Genomic DNA, 20,856 nt, shown 5'->3' on the forward strand with positions numbered 1-20,856 from the left:
CACTGAACAAACCAGAAGAACACTGCGTAAAATAGCAAGTGCCTGGTTTGGGATGCCCAGGAGGGGGCTGAAAGGATGCCTTTGGGGGTAATTTGATATTTAGCACTGACGATGCTCAAGAGGAGACATTCACATTCTAAGATATACTCAAGCTGTATACTTCAGATTTCTGAAGTCTATTCATGTATGTTACATTTCAATAAAAGCATATTCCCAGGGGCTGGGGATATAGCAGGTGAATGCTTGATTAGCACATAGGAGGCCAACAAGTCAATCCTTAGCTCCCAATAGCAACAACAGCCAACCAACAAAACAAACATAAAATCCCCGATAACAACAAACTTGATGCCAAACATTGTGGCACACATCTCTAATCTCGACAGATGGGAAGTTGACAGCAGAAGAATTAGGAGTTCAAAGTCATCCTTGGCTTCATAGTAAGTTCAAGGCCAGCCTGGCTTATATCAAGAGGCATTGCTTCAAAACAAAACAACACCCACTCCTCCTCCATAAAACAAAAACCGAAACACCAACCAAAAAACAAACAAAAACAAACCCACAATCAACCAAACCCCCACACATGGGTGGTGAGTGACTCAGGGTTAGAATGCTTGCCCAGCACACATGAGGCCCTGATCCACCTCCAACTCTGCAAAATCTACAAGAACAAAAACCACATTAGCTTCTTACTCCCTATGCTCTGTCCCCACAAACAAACAACAAAAACCAGAAAGGAAAGAGAGAGGTCAGGGTTAGGGTGGGTCCCTGGATACACATTTTTAACTAAGTCAGTTTCATACTGTAATGTTAAGAAATGCTAATGTTTTGAACTTTGAAAGTTCTATGCTAATTGAAAGAAGCTAGCTGTAAAAGACCACTTATTGCATAATTCCATTTGTGTGATATGTCCAGAGGAGACAGAAGGTAATCAGTGGTTGCCAGGGGTAGGGCTTGCAGAGGAATGAGGACTGATTGCTAATGGACACAGGGTTTCTTTGTGGGGCAATGAAAATATTCTAAAATTAGCCAGTGATGATGGCTGCACAACTCTGAATATATTAAAAACCTGTGAATTATACACTTTAAAAGGGTTAATATTTATGGCATGTAAATTATTACTCAATAAAGCTATTACAAAAATGCAAATTTTATGAACTACAACCCGACTTTAGTCCACAGAGGACATTAGTCCACAGCCAATACTGCTGCGAGGATTTACCCATTAATCAGGACACTGGCTGCAGCTCAGTGCTTCCCTTTGGTAATTGCAGCAAAGATCTCCCAAACTGACAGATGTGGAGACACTTTCACTAAGTGCCCCTGAAATGCATGGAAGCCATTTCTCAGGACTCCACACTGTTGTAGGTTAAGTGACTGGTAGCCTTGTGCACTGTTGTTCTCAAGAAAACTTTATAGTAACAAATAATGGATAACCCTTACTAGAAAAATGAGTGTGAGATGGGACACTTTCTGTGTATAATTGCAGAGTAATAGAAACATAATTGAGGCAAAGATTCAGTAATGATTGCATTAATGATCATAATTAGGAAGGACATTAATTAAGGGAGCAATTAGCATCTGACAATTTCTCCTGCTGCACTCTTTACAGGCACACCTGACTTCGAAGAGACTCATAAGGGCCAACTACCTGCCTAAGGTCATCTGGTCACCAGCACTGAGACTGAATTCTCTTTTTCAAGACGGAATTTTGATTACATAACAACATGCTGGCCCGACTCCACAGAGTCATCCATTTAAACTACTGAGCTGGACTATAAGAAAACAGTTTACAACAGAACCAAGCTTAAGGAGATAACAACTGCTTACTTATCAGGAGAACCTGGGTCACCTCTTGTGGCAGCCCTGTGGGAAGTTGTAAGGCACTATGGGCATGCACACACCTATCAGTGTGGGTGTGGTGCTGCTGTTATCCCAGTGGAGGACAGGACTGCCTGAAATCTCAGAGGTCACAGATTTAAAACATTAAAAATGTTATGCCTGCGTTTTCGTCTGCATGCATGTGTGCACTATGTGCATGCCAGTGCCTGCAGAGGCTAAAACAGGGCACAGAGCTCCCCGGACTGAAATGAGCTGTTTGATGTTACTGGGACCTGAACTCACGTCCCTGAAAGAGCAGTATGTGCTCTTAGCTGCTGAGCCATCTCTCCAGTACCGAGGATACAGATTTTTCAAGAAAATATTTGCGGATCCTTAAAAGGAAAAGAAGTCATTCAAAAGATAACAAAACACCTTGGATGCCTGAGCTAGTTTTTCTCAAATACAACCAAAGGTGGTGGGTAGGTCAGAGCTGAAAGTGTCTCATTCCTGTGCACGTGAGGCCTCCACAGTCAGAGTCTCAGTCTGCGGTGCTTGGAGAGAGTATACAGAGCCTCACCAGGTCTGGTAGGGTCCATGGCAGGGTGCATGCAGCCTCCCTGTGATCTCACTGTGACCTCCATGTCAGGGAGAAAACTCCAGGGGAAGAAGGCGGAGACAAGGGCTCCTGGAGCAAATGCTAACCACCTTCCTTTGAACTTCTTTTGCATTGTGCTCCATCTAGTAGCAGGAAGAGTTATTTGAAATTATCCATGGGTCAGAAATAGCATTAGAATTGGACCTACTCTGCCTAGACTTCAAGTTGCTGACTACAGGATGGGCTCAGGCTCCATCATGAGCAGACCAGTGCTCCACACCATCATTGCAAGAAGTCATGGTGGGGAATGTGGGGGAAAAGGAGGCAGCAACAGAGAAACCCCTGCCTGTCCCTTTCAGAGATTCTGCTCTGGCCTGCTTTCTGTTTCCTGGCTCCACACCTCCTTCTCAACAAAGACTCTACATTCCCAGCCACAGGAGGTGATGCTGGGTGACACTGCATGTTTCCTGGGAGTCAGCAGGAGATCTTGAATGCCTTGAATGTCTGAGTGTATTTTCATTTCAATCTGGGAGTCTGGTTTACTGGTATTCATTTCTAATGTTTTCAGAGAGGAACGTTTCAAATGTGGTGAAACAAACATTAGTTTGTGACCCAAATGTTTCCGCAGAACATTTCTTGGGCTGGGGTTGTGTGAATATTTGTAACCAGTTGGGCATGAAAACTGTGGGGAATGTATTGGGAAGAGTCGCAGGAGGGGAGACACTCCCAGCAAGTGCAGCCAGCATGGCCTTCGGATGTCTGCTGTTCCTTCACATCCCATGTGGCAGTGCACACACAGTTGTCATTCCTGATGTGTCTCTTCCAGTCCTTCTCCCACTACTACTAACTGACGACTGTGATCTCACTGCTCAATCCCAGTGTGCCTCAGTTTCCATGTCTGGAGACATAAATGGATTAGGCTACAAGAGATGGCATCTGAAACTACTGTAATTCACAGGAGGGCAGGAGAAGGAAAAGGGGGCAGCATTATTAATATTATTTCCATTTTCCAGGAAATGTAATTTATGCAGAGAAAGATGAAGAGATGAGGCCCTGGGTCACACAGCTCATCAGCTCGAGGCTGGGCTTAAATGTGCATCTCCTGAGCCTGAAGCCTGTAACCTTCCATTATACCAAGCTAGCTCACAGCAATTTATCTGCTTCCCCAGACTCCCCTGGGTCCTCTGCACTAAACGACAGTGTGCTGGGTTGCAGATGGCCCCATTTGTTATTTGTTCTTTTACTTTATTTTTCTAGTATGCACTGTGTCACTCATTTGATTCATACACACACACACACACACACACACACACACACACAGGGTGAGAGAGAAAGAGAGAGAGAAGGAGAGGGAGGGAGAGAGAGACAGAGAGGGAGGGAGGGAGAGAGGGAGGGAGCGAGGGAGCATGCTTTGACAGGAGCACGGAACATGCTGGGAAATGTGGGTGATGCAGCTTTATTTCAGTGTATATTCAATTGGATGTAATGGCAGCTTCATTGTAATAAAAAGCTTTATTGTGCTTTGTAATGAAGACACAAAGCACTTAGTGGAAATCACAGTCTTTTAAACTAATCTGCTTTCTACTCTATTGCAGAGATGCAGATACAGGGAATTCAAAAGCGGTTGCTACAAAACGATTCACCCAGAATAGCAGCATCTCTAAGTGGGCACCCAAGCTTTGCTCAGGGTTTCTCGTCTCCCTCCAGGGCTGGGCTGAAGTGCTTACTTGTTCTCCTTCCCCTATGTTTATGGCAGATGCACTCTAAACTTCCTGTTTCATTCTGCTTGTGGAAACTGACACACTCTCCAGTAATACCCATAGACTCTGTGACCACAATTTGGTGCACTATTCTGTCCATTAGTGTATACACACACACATACACACACACACAAACACTCACACACACATACACACTCGCACACACACACTCACAAACTCACACATACACACTCACACACACACACAACACTCACACACACACTCACAAACTCACACATACACACTCACACACACACACACACAACACTCACACACACACTCACATACTCATGTATGCCCACAGACAGCTGGCTCAAGGGACAGACGGGGATGAGGAGTTTAAATCCTTTAAATAAAGACTGTAGCTGTTGTTGGACTACACAAAGATACAGAGTAATTAAAAAGCTCTTCAAAGAATAGAATAAGTCCATTAAATCCAGTTAAATAATTTTTCAGAAATACCACAAGAGATACTTCTTGCTGTTTCCTTCTCTTACAATGACTAGAGGAGGAATATCTCATTTTCCAAACGGAACTTTATGGAGTTTTCAATAAGCCCCCTCAGCACTTATCTAAATCTTTAATTAGTTCTATAATATACTGATGATATCAAGCCTAATTAAATTTATATAGATAAGGAGCAATGAAATTTTAACCAAGCGAGCTGGAAAGCATATATTAAACAGTAAATTTAATGGTTCAAACTGATAACTACAATTTTATATCAAAAATTAAATTCAATTTACATGTTATATTCAAATTGATTTTGAGTGTGCAAATTATTGGAAAAAATCTCTGAAATATATCAGTAAAATTGCTAATCTAGCCTATTTAAATATCAGTTATTAATGCCTACATTTGCAAATAAGTCACACACATTTGCATTTCTACTGCATATAATAAAAAATCTAAACTTTATGCTATTCTGTTAAAAATATTCAGTGATTTTTTGACCCATAAATTAAAGAGTGAAAAATGACTCTAAGAGTCAGCAATTCAACATATAGCAAGTAAAGATAACATATTTTTGCTGACTAAAGCAGTTTATGATGTCCTTCACCGACAATAATTACAATGGCAAAAATCTCCCTTAAGACCAACTGGAATGCAAGCATCCACAGACATCTGATGACATAATCACAGGTGGAGGGGGCCATTCGAACTGGTTGGCATTTACTGTCAGGTTGGGAGGGACAAGAAAACAGACGCTTCTGCTTTCACAAAGGCAATGGCACAGAGCAGCTCGCTATGCCATTGCCTTGGACAGTGCAGCAAAAAGCGCACTCTATGGCAAGTAACTACCCAATTAAGGGACCAACTACATGAACCATGTAATTTGATCAACAATGGTATTATGCTGAGGTTCCATACCAAACTGCCTGTATCTTAGAAGTATTAGCCTTAAACATGCTTATGTCTTTTGCTTGCTTGACATATACAAGTAGTGACAATATTATAAGTGAGTTTCATTGCCTTCAGAATTGCTGCCGTTAGTAATAATGTGTGCTGTGATGACTTTGCCTTTATTGTTAGGCATAGACATATGTCACTCATGGATTCTAACTCCTCTTTGAAATGATGATTTTTAAGTAAATACCTACTATAGGTCATGTGCAAGCATTATGGGAGATACAAGTAATATGTTAATGACTTCAGAGAACATAAAAATGAAGCGGTCAATCGTTTTAGAGGAGAGTAGGGACTTCCAGGTGTTTTGGAGGGTGGAAGTTTAAGGATAAGTAGGGCAGGTAGAACACAGGCTTGGAGATTGGACTGTAAGTTGCACTAAAGGTGTTTTGATAAAATGATGGGGGTCCTTGGCAGATTCCATGGCAGGCGAGGGCAACCGAGGTGGGGATAGGTGATACACACACCAGGCAGCCAGAGCTCACATGAGCACTTTTATTAGAGAGGGAAGGGGGAAGGAAAGAGAAAGAAGGTAAAGAGACACAGAGACAGAGAGAGGACAGAAGAGAAGAGGGACACAGGGAAAGTCCTGTCTGCTTCAGGAAAGAGAGCGTAAGTGGTGGGGGGTCTTTCTTTTAAAGGGGTCCTTTGCACCTCGGTGCAGACTATGTAGCCATGGAACCCTGGGCTGACCAGGGGACTGCCTGAGTGCATTCTGTCAAGTGACGGGGCAGGCCAGCAGAATCCTTATAAGAGGGACTATGAGATCAGTGGGAAAGGGAGATTCCAGGATAGATAACGAGAAGAGAAGCCATCTGGTTAAGTATGGAAAGCATGGGTTGGGAATGGTATTTACCCTAAGGAATGAGTAAAAAGTTAGTTAAAGAAATATGAGGATGATTATCCCAACCTCATTCAACAAGATGGCTGCAGGGAGGAGAATGAACCTCAGCTGACAGATGGGTGCATTGTTCTAGATATGATAGAGCAGCGGAGGCGGCAGTAAACAGGGATGGAGAGGAGAACCATGTAGAGGAAGAAAGAGTAAGTGTAAGACAGTCCACAGAGGGGTGCTAGCCACTTGTATAACTGAAAGATTGGGGCTGCACCTCGATTCAGCTCTGGCAGACTTTGAAGCTGCTTTTAAAGATAGGCAAAATCCAAGTGGATAAACCTGTGTTCTGTCAGTAAGAGCTGAAGACCTAGATGAGGAACAGCTAGGACTGTGTGAAGATGATGACCGAGCAGCAGGTATTAGCAAGACTCCTTCCTAAGCAAGCAGGGTCCTGGCAATGTGAGACCCGGAGACTTGTTTAGGCAGAATGAGCTCTTCTTGGCCTAAACCCTTCAGGGAATTAGAGACCTTGCTTTCTGCTGCTCTGCCTCATATCTGTTCCTTCTCTTGGGATAGCTAAGTAAAATGGTATATGAAAGGCTGCAGAGGGATGATCAGTCAAATGGAGGCTCTGATGGGCGACTGTGGCAGCAGGGCACGTTACCAGGTCTGGAAGGTTGCATTACTTTAGCACGCTTGTGACTGCATGCTCCGATCCCTGGCTGTCTGATTCAAAGACAAGAATGAGAGTAAACACAGAGGGTCAAAGAGAAGGGATTTAGAATCCTATAGCATCATTTGAAAATTTTCTAAAGGCACAACTATCTTGTCAGAAGAAAATTCGCATGTGTACAAACAGATTTTCATTAGATCACCAGGTGTTATAGGCTCATGAAGCTTTACCATGCATTCTAAGGTCTACAGGCTTTATATTTCAACCACCACCCACACCTAAATACTTAACTTTTCTACACAATATGCGCCACAGCTAAATGAGTGTGTATAAATGCTTAAATCCCATTTTCCTATCTGATCTTTTTGTGTCTCTGTATGTGTCTGCATTACTACATGCAAGCATGTGTGCACATGTGCACACATGTAAACCAGAAGACAAACTTCAGTGAGTGTTCTTTAGGCATTTTTGCTTTTGCCTTTTTCTTGTTGTTGCTGTTTTGTTTTGAGACAAATTGTCTTGATGGTCTGGATATCTCCAGCACTCCTCAGGAACACACTTGTCTCTATCTTCGAGACTCTACCATTGTAAGAATACTCCATCATGCTAACATTTTACATAGGCTCTGGGATCGTCAGGTCCCTATGCTTTCAGGGCAAGTACTTTATTAACTAATGATCTCCCTGGACCCATCTTCCTATCTGTTATCTAGGACTTATGTTGTATACTCATCTATTTCTGAATAGTCATAATTTTTATATAGACTGGAAGGAAGCAAATGGGGGTAAAAATATAAAGATAGGCAGGTCTTACCCAGGAAGATAAAGGCAGAACATGGGACAATGGAACAAAGACGCTTGTACGTGTTTTTACACATGCTCAGTGCTCTGAGTCTGCTGGGTGCAATTATCGTGTCTCTCAGCACTCACATATGTAGACCTGGTGAAGCCCTAGATTTTGTTTTACCCACAACCCAAGGGTCATGGAAGAGCTACTAGTTACTATGAAGGGGCAGAAGCAGCCAGGGAGGAGCAGACGCAGACACGGATCTGCCTGTGCTTCACCTGTCTGCTAGGTCTGGGGAGTGAGGGTCTCCAGCATGTGGAGTACAGCAGAGAAGCGCAGCGTGGAAAGCAGAGGAAGTCTATCAACAGGTGACTGTCAGCTACAAGGCCAGGGTCTTGGAAGAGATGCCAAATCCCAAGGAGCTCAGAGAGAATAAAATTAACATGCCACCAATGACTTCTCAAAGATATGAACTTATCCACATAACTTAGCTTGGCACCTTAAGGCAATTCAAAGGCTATAAAACAAACCAGAGGGGCAAATAGCTCCTACTGCCTGACTATCCACAGGGGTCCTAAAGAGAAGACATGTATATAGAAGTGCCCAGAGTAAGTCAGTACAGCATTCGTGGAAATAGTTTTATTCTGTACTCCCTAACACATCCCTGGAACTAATGAAAGATTAAAACTTTTATTGTGTTCACTAGCTCTTTCCATGGGAGAAGTCCCACCCAAGCCATTAGACTGCACGTTAAATTCCTAAATCTGCCCCGTTGCAGTTCAGCAGGGCCAGTTACCTGGTCTCTGCTGGAGCAGACAGCCCTCACCTGTCAGGTAAGCTAATCCCTCTCCAATCAATATTGTGGCTGCTTAGTTGGCGCTTCTCTGCCTCAGGAGATGGGACATCTACTCCCTGCTATCGCAGGGAGGTAAAGAGACCCACCTGCACTGAATCCCATTCCTACTGCGCCTTTAAGGCAGACAGAGGAAAGGTGTGTCATCTCTTCATTCTAGGCATTTAGAGAAGAATCCCCTTCATTCTGAATCAGAGGGAACCTGAGCAGGAGAGTCAGGACACCCTGCTCTGTAGTACTGTGGGGCTTTGTTCTACAGATGGAATCTAGAGGTCTCATCTGAAGATACGCAGTGAAGACACCGGGAATGTTCTGCGGGAAGGATGGGGCAATGCATTTAGGAACTGAGCCTAAATGTTAGTGGCAACATTCCTAAAGCTGCTGGGGTGAGAAGAATGCAGAAACCGACACAAGCCCTCGTCTCTACTAATGGGATGTTGTGAGATGCTAATTTGAACTCCTCTGCACCTCTCTTCCAGGAGAGGATGTTAGAGAATCAATGGTTATTGAATTAGAATCTTACAACATATTTTATCCACCATCTCACACCTTTTGATCATCTGGTTTCTTTTTATAATTCAAAGTGTTTCAGTGAAGAAATAAAGTTGCCCTGTTCTCCTTCTGGGGGAAGCTATCCCACTGAAGCGCCTTCAGTGGGGCTCGGCAGGATCCTGCTCAGGGCATGCAGTGAGAGCAGCCTACTCTTTGATTGAGAAACATACTCAAAAGCACGGGTGTCTTCTCCCTTTGGTCTTTATCCTTTCTGCTTTTCATCTCTCTTCTTGTTGCTATATTCATGCTTCAATGAGAGTTAAATTCCTTTGCCTTGCCCCTAATTTGACTCACTTTCTAATAATATCAGTCTTCTATAAAGAACACAAAAACTAGGGAACCGAGGGCTAGGTATCCTCATGCCTGTTATGGTAGGTAGGAGGCTGGACAGTGAGTCACCTCTTCTGTGTATGTATTGTTTTCATAAAGACATTTACAATTTTTATTTTACGAGTGTTTTACCTGCATGTCTGTCTGTGCACCATGCTTGTGCAGTGCTCGTGGTGGTCAGAAGAGAGCTACATGTTCCCCTGAACAGGAGATACAGACTGTTTGCCACCATCTGGGTGCTGACACTAGGATCTGGGTTCTTTGGAAGAGTACCCAGTCCTCTTAAACACAGAGCCATCTCCCCAACCCACGTACGTTTTCTACTGCAGTTTTAATCCTTACAATTTGCTTAGAGTATAAATAGGGTACCTCCACACTATGGAGAAGGTAAGTAAAACATTCAAAGCTTAACAAATTTCTGGTGGTCATGCAGCTGCTAGTACATGCAGGGGCTTCGGGCCCACCACCAGCTCTGTAAAGACAAAATAATAATTTATCTCTATAGCATCTATATAGCATACAAAATTGATAGATTACAGAAAGAGATGAAGGATCCTTTAACACATATGAATTATATACAGATGGGTACTCAAAGAAAAAAGTTCACTCAGAAGTTCTGAGGATCCTGAGTAGACACATGAACCTGTATTTCAAGGGAGGATTTCTGAACAAAGACACTGGCCATGACCATTTTATTCCAAGTTAGTGCTATGACTGAGTACAAGGGAAAAACAACAGTGTCTGAGAGGATCTGCTGGCATGAACACTAGTCAGATAAGGAGCACGAGATTAGCAGACAGCTCGTATAGATCTTACAGTCATGCTGAGCTAGGCATTGTTGTTCCCAGGGACTTCCCACCAAATCCAGGCTACTGAGGACTGGCTTTGAGAGGGCATCTTCCATTCCTACTAGCGGATAGACTGGTGTGTGCACGTGATGAGATTCTGACCAGTAAGAGTCACAAGAAACCAGCCGAGGGACTGCTAGACAATGTTTCCCTGTTGGCAAATAAAACACGGAAGAGGAAACACTCTTCTTCCATGAGATGGTTTTTGACACCTTGGACCACAGAAGAGGCTTCTGTGATGAAGGCTCTTCCAGAAGCAGGAAGAACAGATGGCATGAACCTGGCTCCTTAATGCCATCAACAGGACAATGAGTTAGCAGACAGACCTGAGTTCCAGGAGAGGAAACACCTGCTTTTGAAATGCACATTTTAGTCACTGTGGTGGAATGTAACCGTGGGCACAGGCACGAGACTGAAGTAGGCTTTCGTATCACCTGCAGCCCAGCGCCTGAGCCCAGGGTGAGGGCAGCCAGGGCAGCACAGTGAGGCTGCCTTGAAAAAAGTTTCAAGTCAGGGTTTCTGCTACATGCAGTCAAAAGCATCCTAACAGGGGCTGGAGAGATGTAGACGATCTGGATTTGACTCCCAGCACCCACATGGTGGCTTATAGCCATTTGTAATTCTAGTCCCAGAGGATCTAGTACCATCTTCTGGCCTCTGAAGGCTTTCTACACACACACACACACACACACACACACACACACACACACACACACACACACACACACACACACGGTGCACAGACATATATGCAGATATACATTTTATGTGAATCATAAATTCACATCAAATAAAATAAATGAAAAAAATGTAAAGAAAGCATCTTAGTAGATGAGATCTGGCTTGGCCATGACACTGATCTCATTTAGTATTTCAAGGGTTAGTGTGAAGATGCTATTCTTTGAAATTCAACTGCCCAAACTTTTCCCCAGTCTTACCTGTTCCTGAGTTTAAGCTGAGCTACCACTGACTCTTTAAACCCTTCTCCCCCATTCCCTGCCCAGGCTCCTGCTCCCATGTCTTTCACTCTTCTGTCTCCTCTTTTCCTCCATTTCCTTTTTGCTGCATGAAGGTAAACACACTGCACTGTCCCACAAGCAAAGCAGGTTCTTGCATGCCTTGTCTGCAAGGAGATTCATGAAAAACGAGGATTGATGCCACCATGTCCATTCATGCTGCTTAGAGTTGCAAGGTACAGGGTAAGGACTGCATTCCTTCATGGCCAGACACAAGCTCCAAACCTCTCAAATGCAATCATTCCAAAATTTGTGTTGTGTGAATTGGATAGTTTTTTCCTTTGAACATTTTCAATATAATTTTTTTCTTATACTACTGATTTATCACACCTTGCTTCTTTTTAGCCCCTTAGCAATGTTATCTATTGTCTTGAGTCTTTCCCTCCCTAGAGACCTTTCACAAGGAAACTGCACCTTTCTTTTCCAACTTGGACGGGTTCATCTTTGAGTTGCTTCATAGCTCTGCTTTCACTATTTCCTGGAGACGGATGCCATGTTTTCTCACTGTTTCTCTCTTTCTCTCTTTCTCTCTCTCTCTCTCTCTCTCTCTCTCTCTCTCTCTCTCTCTCTCTCTCTCTCTCTCTCTCTCATTCCTTCCCTCCTTTTTTTTCTTACTTCCTTGCTTTGCTTGGACACACCTTTAATTCTTAGTTATCTAGGAGAAGAACACAAGAGGCTTCCCAGCTCCTTAGACTTCTGGAAGGGCCTGTCTTGGCCCAGAATAGGCTGCCCTGCTGAATAGCTAGTTCCAGGGTCAACAATTCTCCCTGAGAGCTGGAAGACCGCTCCATTATCTGCTGGCACTTAGCACTTTTTAATCATAACTCTGATGCTATCTGACCTTTTTTTGTGTCTTTTGGGGGCTTTTAGTAGCTGGCTTTTACTTCTGGCATTCTGAAAATTCATGAGGCTAGTTTTCCAGTCACAGCTCCAGGCAACAAAAGATCCCTTATAGAAGACTTGGGACCTTCAGGTTTAGAGAGGCATTTCCACGGCTCCCTAGGAACTCACCTTCCCTTCATTTTCAGTTGTCCGCTACCAGGTTCCAAATTGTTGGCTCCTGGGCCTCTATGCACAGAGAAGGTCCATGTGCCTAAAGGCTGCTGGAGAAAAGAAGCTCCCGTGCTTGGGAGGGGACGTGAATGAGGTGAAAGGTGCCACCAGGGAGGGTCCTCTGGGAACTGTCTGGCCATTTTCCCCTTCAGTCTTGGATTAAGAGGGCTTTATTCTGGAGCACTGGCCTCCCTATCACAAGTCTTGATGCTCTCTGTGTGTTTGTTAACACGGATCTCTCAAGGTCAATTTTCTAACATTTGGGAGGGGAGGGGAGGGGAGGGGAGGGAAACAGTCTTAAGCTTTCCACTGACTTTTCCATTTTTAGTTTCTTTCCACTCTCACTGTTTTTCTTTTTGCTTGTTGATGATGAACTTTGAACTTTCTGCACATTTCCTCGATTTCTCCATGTACTAAAGTGTCCTATGTTCTTCTGCCCTTCCAAAAATCTGTCTGTATCTTTGGTTCACAAGTAAACACTTCCTATTTGTAGTCACTTAGGGATTCACTCTTTTTGGTTCTCCATAGAGTCTGCCATATTATACACACCATTAATTTAGGCCTCACAGGCATTGTTAGAAGTGTCAAAGAAGATGTTGGACACTGCCACTAACTCTTTCTCTCTTCAAGAAATGGTCTCACTATGTAGCTCTGGCTGTCCTGGAACTCACTATGTAGACCAGGCTAGCCTAGAACTCCACTACCTGCCTCTGACTCCTACGAGCTGGGATTAAAGGTGTGCTTCCACCATACCAGCTGTTACATAACTCCCAGTTGATACTGGTACCTAAGTAGGCACACTGGGAGGAGGAGAGAGGTCACTGAAGCTATACAGAATAGCTTTTTATTCCAGAAACCAACAAAGAAACTGTCGGGCTCTGCTATGGTAACTCCTAAACATGTACAACTCTGCAAGTCCCAAGGTGGGGCCTCACTGAGAGCCACCAGCCCACACAGGTACAAAGGTGACCACCACAGTCCTGCCATCAAAAGGCTGGCCAGTTCAGACTAGGCTGGTCTCAGCTGGCTACACTGCTGGGAAGGTGATAACGAACAGTGCCAGCAAAGGGTGTCAGATGGCTCTGAGCCTGGCAGGGTGACAACATCTGCACCTTGATGTGGCATGGAGAGGCGCCAGTCAGTCCCATTAGCAGCAGGAAGATGGTGGCAGGGGCAACAGCTTGTATGTGATGGTGATGACAGCCACAAACAGTGAGATCAGGCTGGAAGCCACAGATACTGAGAAACAGCCACTGGACAGTGACAGCAGCTGCAGCAAGACAAAGTGCTGACAGATACAGGCGACACACACCTAATGCCTTAATGTAATAAAGCAAAACTGCTTTCCATACATAGGATATTGCTTTCTAGGTGATGTGGTTATAGGAGAAGACTTCAGCAGTTTAAAGGATGTTCTGTCAAGGAGCTGATTCTGATTTCAAAACCAGGAGACCTTATAAGAAGCTATTCTTTCCAACTCTGTATCACTACTCCCCAACCCCACCTCTGAGAGAGTTAACTTGTCTCTAGGAAAGTCAGTGTTCCTACTGGGAGGTGCTCTTCGTTGTCATCAGGTGGCAATAAAGAGTCATAATTCATATTCCCAGATAGTTGTGGTTACTAGGGGAATCACACATGGAACATTTCATATCATGCCTATAAATTTACTATCGACTTATTAAAATGACCACAACTGAGAGATTCAGCAACACATGAAAATACACAACACAAATCATTGCAAACAGAAAACAAAGGAATTCTGTCACACGTCTTCAGCTGTTTTAACTCGATGGATCTATTCACATAGCAAGAATGCCTCCATTTGCAAACAAGTTGCCCTGTTCTGGTGTAAGATGCTCTTCCAGCCCCTTGGAGCTTCCCGCCAGACTTTGAAGAAGCACAATGCACTCTTCCTTTAGCTGTAAACTGCTCTGTCCTACTTCGCTCAACAACTAATTCTTAATAATAGTACCAACTTACCAGGATTCCTGAAAGGATTCCCTTATTTCCAGACTTCCTCTGACTTGCCTCAACCACACAAGTTTGTATCTCCCCAGCGCCTGACTCTCTCTGCAGGGTGGGAATGGGAGAGAAGAGTTCCTTGCCACTCTAATTTCTGTTCCTCTTATTTTTCCAAGGTAAACAGCTTTAGTGAGATAAAATTCTCCTAACACACAATTCCCCACCTCAGGTGTTCAATTCACCAGCGGACAACATATTTAAAATATGTGGAGTCATCACCACAGCAAATTTTACATTTTTATTTTCCTAAAAAGAAACCCTGTATCCTTCAGCTACCACCACCCTACCTCCATTTCCCAATCCCCCTATGCCAACACTAGTTTACTTTCTGTCTCTTACATGTTTTTCTACTCTGGTCTTTTTTTTCCCCTGTGGAAAGTTTATTGGGGAAAGGTAAGGGAGTAAGGGAAGGAAAGAGAGGAGAGAAAGAGATAGAGGCAGACAGACAGATAGCTGCCTCCTCAGAGAAATGGCAGAAAAGAGTATTCTGGTCTCTTGACAACTGGAGATGTAGTCTTTTTTTTATTCACTTGGAATAGTATTTCCTAATTCCCCCATGTACACACAGAAGCCATCAGTGGCTCAATCTCATCACACCCACGCACTACTGTGTTGTATGGCTATATCACACTCCAGTCTACTTCCCATGGATGGACACAAGGCTTGTTCTCACATTTTGGCTACTGTGAAGAATGCAGCTCTAAGTGTTGGTGCACATTTTTCTGCATGGAAACATGTTTTCATTTCTCTTGGGTACACACCTGGGACTGGGTCTTGTGAGCTGCATTTGCTCCACTTTACCCTTAGGAATCTACACTGCTCACGTCACTGCTGAGTGTGTGCTCCTATTACTGTGGACAAGCAGGGACCATATATTGTCTTTCTAACTCTAAGAGTAAAGTGAATTTTGTATACCTTCAATAGACAGTTATATAAACAGAATGACTGACCCCTAGCTGACCACCCCTGTTCACCCCAAACAAGTGAATTCTCCAGAAACTGAATGCTGAAATAATTGACATAACTTGGTTAAACTTGGATTTATTAGGCAAATTTATGTTGAGACGCTCCTAATGGTAGTTGGTTCCCAAGATGTAAAAGCAAATTCAACAGGCTCCACAAGTGAGGGAGAGGCTTCCTGTACAGCAGAGAACACACTTTCTATGATGAGCTTACACTATCTCTACACAGAAAACGACTACCCAATAGAGGAACACCTCGATCTAGGCAATGTCATTCCCTTAGTGTAGTAACAAAACTACTGTGTATATCAAGTGGCCATGGGTCTGCTTCCCTCTATTCCCTCATAATCATCCAAAACACTGCTCAAGGGGCCTCAAGACCCTCTCATATCTATACATTAGATTGACCAATGTAGGATAATCTTTTGTGGCAGTCAAAGATGTCAGATTATACCAGAGACAATGTAAGAATTTGCCGATAACCTCAGTTCTTCTTTGAACTGATCAGAGATGCACAGATTCTCTCTTTATCCTGGCATTTAAAGGGGGCCATTTCTACTTTATGATCATGAAATCTGGGGCTCAGGACCAGAACCTGATCATCCTGGGAAGGAACTGTCACCGGAGACAGGAGACAAGCACCGGGTTACATCTGCCAAGATAAGTGATGACACTCATGTTTTCATGGGAACACCTTCGGACTCAAGCCACTTTCTACCCAGGCTAATTTAAGAGCTCCATACTCTGCTCAAGATTTGACTTTATTTTCCTAAAAAGGAATTCTTTTCTATGATCTCTTATCTTCATATAATCACAGTTTTTATATTTGTTTTGACTGATAGTTTAGTGGAATTTAGGTAGTAATTAATTGTGCTAAAGTTTCAATGTTAATTTCCTTCAGGGGGAAAAGATTCAAATTAATGTAGGCAGAGCAGATATTTATAGCTGAGAGAGAACAGGGCCATAACATTATCAAAAGCTAATAAAACTAACAACCTGCCTCTATTGTTTAGTAGCAAAGATGGGCTATGTGTAGAGAGCAAATAGAACTCATTATAATCACCATGAAGGACTTTCTGGTTATATGAAAGCAAACTAGTCTAGTACTAGGAAAGACTCACATGATGGTTGGTGGTTCTTGTGACATTCTTAGGAACCTGTGGTGTTTAATCTTCATTATCAACTTGACTGGATTTATAGTTACTGAGGAGACACACCTCTGGTTGTGTCTATGAGGGTATACCTCCAAGGAAGAAAGAGCCATCTGGTAAGGGCTGGACTGATTAACTCTGAAGACCTGATGTGTAGAGAAGAAACATAGCTCTGTCTCTAAAACTAGGGATATGCTTGGCAGAGCTGGTGGGCTGGGACTAAGACCTTGGGGGAACTGTGGCTTCAGATTCTGAGAACCCAACTCTTCTCACCATGCAGGGCTATGTTTATCAATCCCAAGGCTGCTGTGTGCTCAGTCTATAATGCTCTTGAAATACCATGATTCCCTTATGCAACATTGATTAGCTAGTTTCTGCTGACTTTGTCCTATTTCTTTGGAAATAGCATGTAAGATGCTGTAGTTCTTAATAAACTTGCTTGGCATAAGATATAGCTTACATAAGACCTCCTGATCCCAAACTTACATATCTTTTTGTCTTTCTGATATCCTGGTTCTCTCTCTCAGGACCCTGTTATTAATAAATAACCTGCTAGTCCAAGTCACTACCCTGAATGTTGGCAGTACCAACCCATGCACTGTGGTCCCAGATTGAGTAAGAGTTAAATGAACTACTGGCAACACCAATTTGCGCTCCCATAAGCAGTGAGTAAACATTCCCCTCTTCCCGCATCCACGTCTGCATCTATTGCCATCTGTTACTTTTATCTTGGCCATTTGGACTGGGGTAAGATGAACTTTCTAACTAGTTTTAATTTGCATTTTCCTGATGAATAAAAATACTGAACATTGTTTTAAATCTCTCTCAACCATTTGCCTTCCTTCTTTTGAGAACTCTGTTTAGATCCATGCCTTATTTTAAAATTAGGATGTTGGTTGTTTTGATACTTAGCTTTTTGAGTTCTTTGTATACTGTTGATACTAATCCCCTGACAGGTGTATGGCTGGTACAGCATTTCTCTCATTCTGTAGTTTGCCTCGTTAACTATGGTTTTCTTTGCTGTACAGAAGATTTTTAGTTTTATGTGGTTCCATTTGTCAATGGCTGGACTTAAGGCCTGTGCTACAGGGTCCTGTTCAGAAAGTCTTTGTTATGTCTATATGCTGAAACATATATAGTCTCTATTTTTCTTCTATCAGATTTGGGGTATCAGGTCTTACGTCAATGTCCTTTATCCATTTGGAATTGAGATTTGTGAAGGTGGAGAGATAAGGATCTAGCTCTTTCTTCTATATGTAGTTATGTAGTTTGATCAGCACCATTTGTTGAAGATGCTGTCTTTTCTCCAGTGTGTATTTTTGGTTTCTTTGTCAAAAACCAGGTGGCCATTGGTGGGTAGACTTAAAATTGGTCTTCAATTTTAGTCTACTGTTCAATGTCTGTTTTTATGTCAGCACCATGCTATTTCTATTATTATAGCTCTGTAGTATAACCAGGGGTGATGATACTTCCAACAGTTCTTTCATTGTTCTGGGTTGTTTGGCTATTCTGAATTTTTGTGTTTCTAAATGGAATTTAAGATTTTTTTTCAACTTCATGGTGGGAGTAATTCACCAGAGTTCCCCTGCCACAGCAAGGCAAATGATCCTCACTGAAAGCGACAAACTGAGGAGCTGGAGAGATGGCTCAGTAGTTAAGAGCACTGGCCTTTCTTGTGGGAAACCTATATTCAATTCCCAGCACCCACATGGTTGCTTGTAGCTCCAGTTTCAGAGGATCTAGCACCCTCTTCTAGCCTTTGCAGATACCACACATGCATGTGGCATACAAAAGTATGCAGGTAAAACAGCGCCCCTCACATAAATACATACATACATACATACATACATACATGAGTAAAAAAATACTTTTTTGAAAGGAGACAAACTGTTACTGAGCCATGAAAGCAGGTTTTATAGACGAAAAAGACACTCTGGAAGAAAGAGAATAAAAAAACTTACTGTACTAGAATAAATTCAGTACAAAATAAATGCAGGAATACTGGGGGGGGGGCTTTGATGGAGAAGGAGAAAGAGAGGGGAGGAGGAAAGGAGATAAGGGGAAGGACAGGGAGAGGGAAGTTAGCCATTTCACTTCCCTAACTCAGGAGAGGTGTTAAAAGAATTCCCATTCCTGGCAGCCTTCAGCTACACTGGAAGGATATAACGCAGGAAACTATTATTTCTGGTAATTTAAGTGTATGTTGTTAGTCAAAGTGACAGGACAAAATGAATATACTTCTGAAAAAGGCTTTTCTTTGACAGCAATGACCTCAAACACTTTATTTTTGTATGGGCCTCTCAACCCCTCAAACACTCACTTGTCAAATCAGGGTTACTTTTGTTTCTTGGAATGGACTGAATCTGAAGCAACACTGTGCAACATGCCACAATCAACCGACTCTTGATTTTCTTACAGGTCTAGCTAGTGGTAGGAAGGCAGATAAAGAAGCCCCAAAATTGTACTTAGTAAATTCTGTTTTGATGGCCTTAGGAGAAGGCTTTCCTTACAGTGCATAATATGAAAAGACAGGCTGCTGCTTCGTGTGCATATGTAGCAGTCAGGGCTCCCAGTTGTAGAAAGGTATTGCTGAAAAAACACCGGGAAACTCACACCGCAACATCTCTTCTATTTTATCCTCTTTCCTTTTCAGTCCTAACTTTCAAAGTAAGTTTAAAACAAGCTTCTCCCTGTCCCTGAATTACTCGAATCTACTCTGAATAGTGTATCCACCAACCTCTTTCTTTCCATTAAATGCCTCTCTGAGCTGGCCCCAACCCTCAGGGGAGAGCTCACAACATGGGGAGGGGAGGAAGAACCCACACTGATAACATGGGCACAGGGGAGTTGGCACCAGCCCTTGCCTGAAGGGGACAGCCCTGTTGACCTGGACTGACAAGCTCAACTACCGCCCAGAACTACAGCTGTGTCTGGGGTTGGCTCACCCTAACATCTACCCCATCCAGGACCTGTTGGAGCTCGTGAAGGGACTGGTCCTGTGGAATGATGGCGCAGGATCTCTGTGACTCGGAGCCCCCGTGGGGTATCTGAGAGGAGTTTTGGTGAGGATCTGGTGATGATGGTCTACCAGAAACAGTGGTCTTGAATCAGACCAATAACTCATTGCAACCAAAGTAAAGCTGACAGGACAAAGGGTGTACTGTGGGACACGCCAAGGCTCCCAATGTCACCAGAACAGATGAAGAGGTGCTGGAGAGGAGGGAAAGATGGAGGAGCAAAGAGGCTTGTTTGTTTGGTTTGATTTTTTAAAACCTTTCTTTGGGGGCACTGCAGCAGGGAGGGGAGGATATGGAGGGAAGTGAGCAGAATTAGGGTGGAAATTCCCAAAGATTCAATAAAGAATTTGTAATATAAAAACAGAAAAAGAAAAAACGCCTCTCTATTATGTGACTGTTTTGAAGTGTCTGCCTTCTTTGCCACGCCATAACTGTTTGTGCATTAGTGTCATTTCCTGATTGACTGGGTGCAGCTTCATGTCTCCTTCCTGCGTGCCCAGCATTGGCCCCTCTTGATTGGGTGGCTGAATCTTATCCCTGCAGCATGTTCTATGAGGTCCAGGCTAGACTAATCAGATCTCCACAACAGATATGGATGGAAGGAACTTGAATATTCCGTCACTGTGCACATCCCTCCTGACTTTAGCAACTCGTTAAGAAAAGGACACATAGAGGAAAAAGGAGTTTCTCCATCCCTTTGGAAGAGAGAAGTTCCAGCTATGTGTGTTATATGCATCTCAGCTACTATTTTGCCACCATGGGGAGACAGGCTATGTGGTACAGATAAGTAGATTTAAATAAATGCAAGAGCTGCAGGAAGAAAAGGAGTCTAGCTGATACAGTTAGAATCCTGGGATAAAAGCAAGGCTAAAACCAATGATTTCTTGTAAGTCTCAGTTTCATGATTTAGTACTTTTTTCCCCCCCTTTAGGCTTACGGAACTTTGAATTAGGTTTCTATTCCATGAAACTGAAAGCGTCTTGACAAAGGTCTAACTGTATCAGGCTGAGCTCAGGGTATCTAACCTGGAGCCCATCCAAAGATAAACCCTAACTAGCCATGGTTCCCACCATTATGCCTTCATTTAATCCCCTCTGTGGCAAACCCAGATTGCTCTGTGACTTGCTCAGGAATGGTAGAAGTGATTCTGTGGGTTCAAGCCTCATCAAGGCCCAGCA

The 20,856-nt window shown here is 43.2% G+C and overlaps 1 protein-coding gene and 1 long non-coding RNA gene across 2 annotated transcripts in view; one reads left to right on the plus strand and one right to left on the minus strand.

Annotated features, from left to right (window-relative positions):
* LOC121132982 overlaps positions 1-3,748 on the plus strand; it is a 31,450-nt gene extending 27,702 nt beyond the window's left edge. The window contains exon 7 of the long non-coding RNA XR_005869696.1: positions 1,610-3,748. This is a non-coding gene — a long non-coding RNA (uncharacterized LOC121132982). The remainder of the gene's footprint in view (positions 1-1,609) is intronic.
* Positions 1-20,856, minus strand: part of Exoc4 (exocyst complex component 4) — a 695,598-nt gene that overhangs the window by 13,713 nt on the left and 661,029 nt on the right. The gene's annotated exons all lie outside the window — the stretch shown is intronic.

This window comes from Mesocricetus auratus, unplaced genomic scaffold (assembly GCF_017639785.1).
Source record: "Mesocricetus auratus isolate SY011 unplaced genomic scaffold, BCM_Maur_2.0 Super-Scaffold_100019, whole genome shotgun sequence".
NCBI classification, from domain to species: domain Eukaryota; kingdom Metazoa; phylum Chordata; class Mammalia; order Rodentia; family Cricetidae; genus Mesocricetus; species Mesocricetus auratus.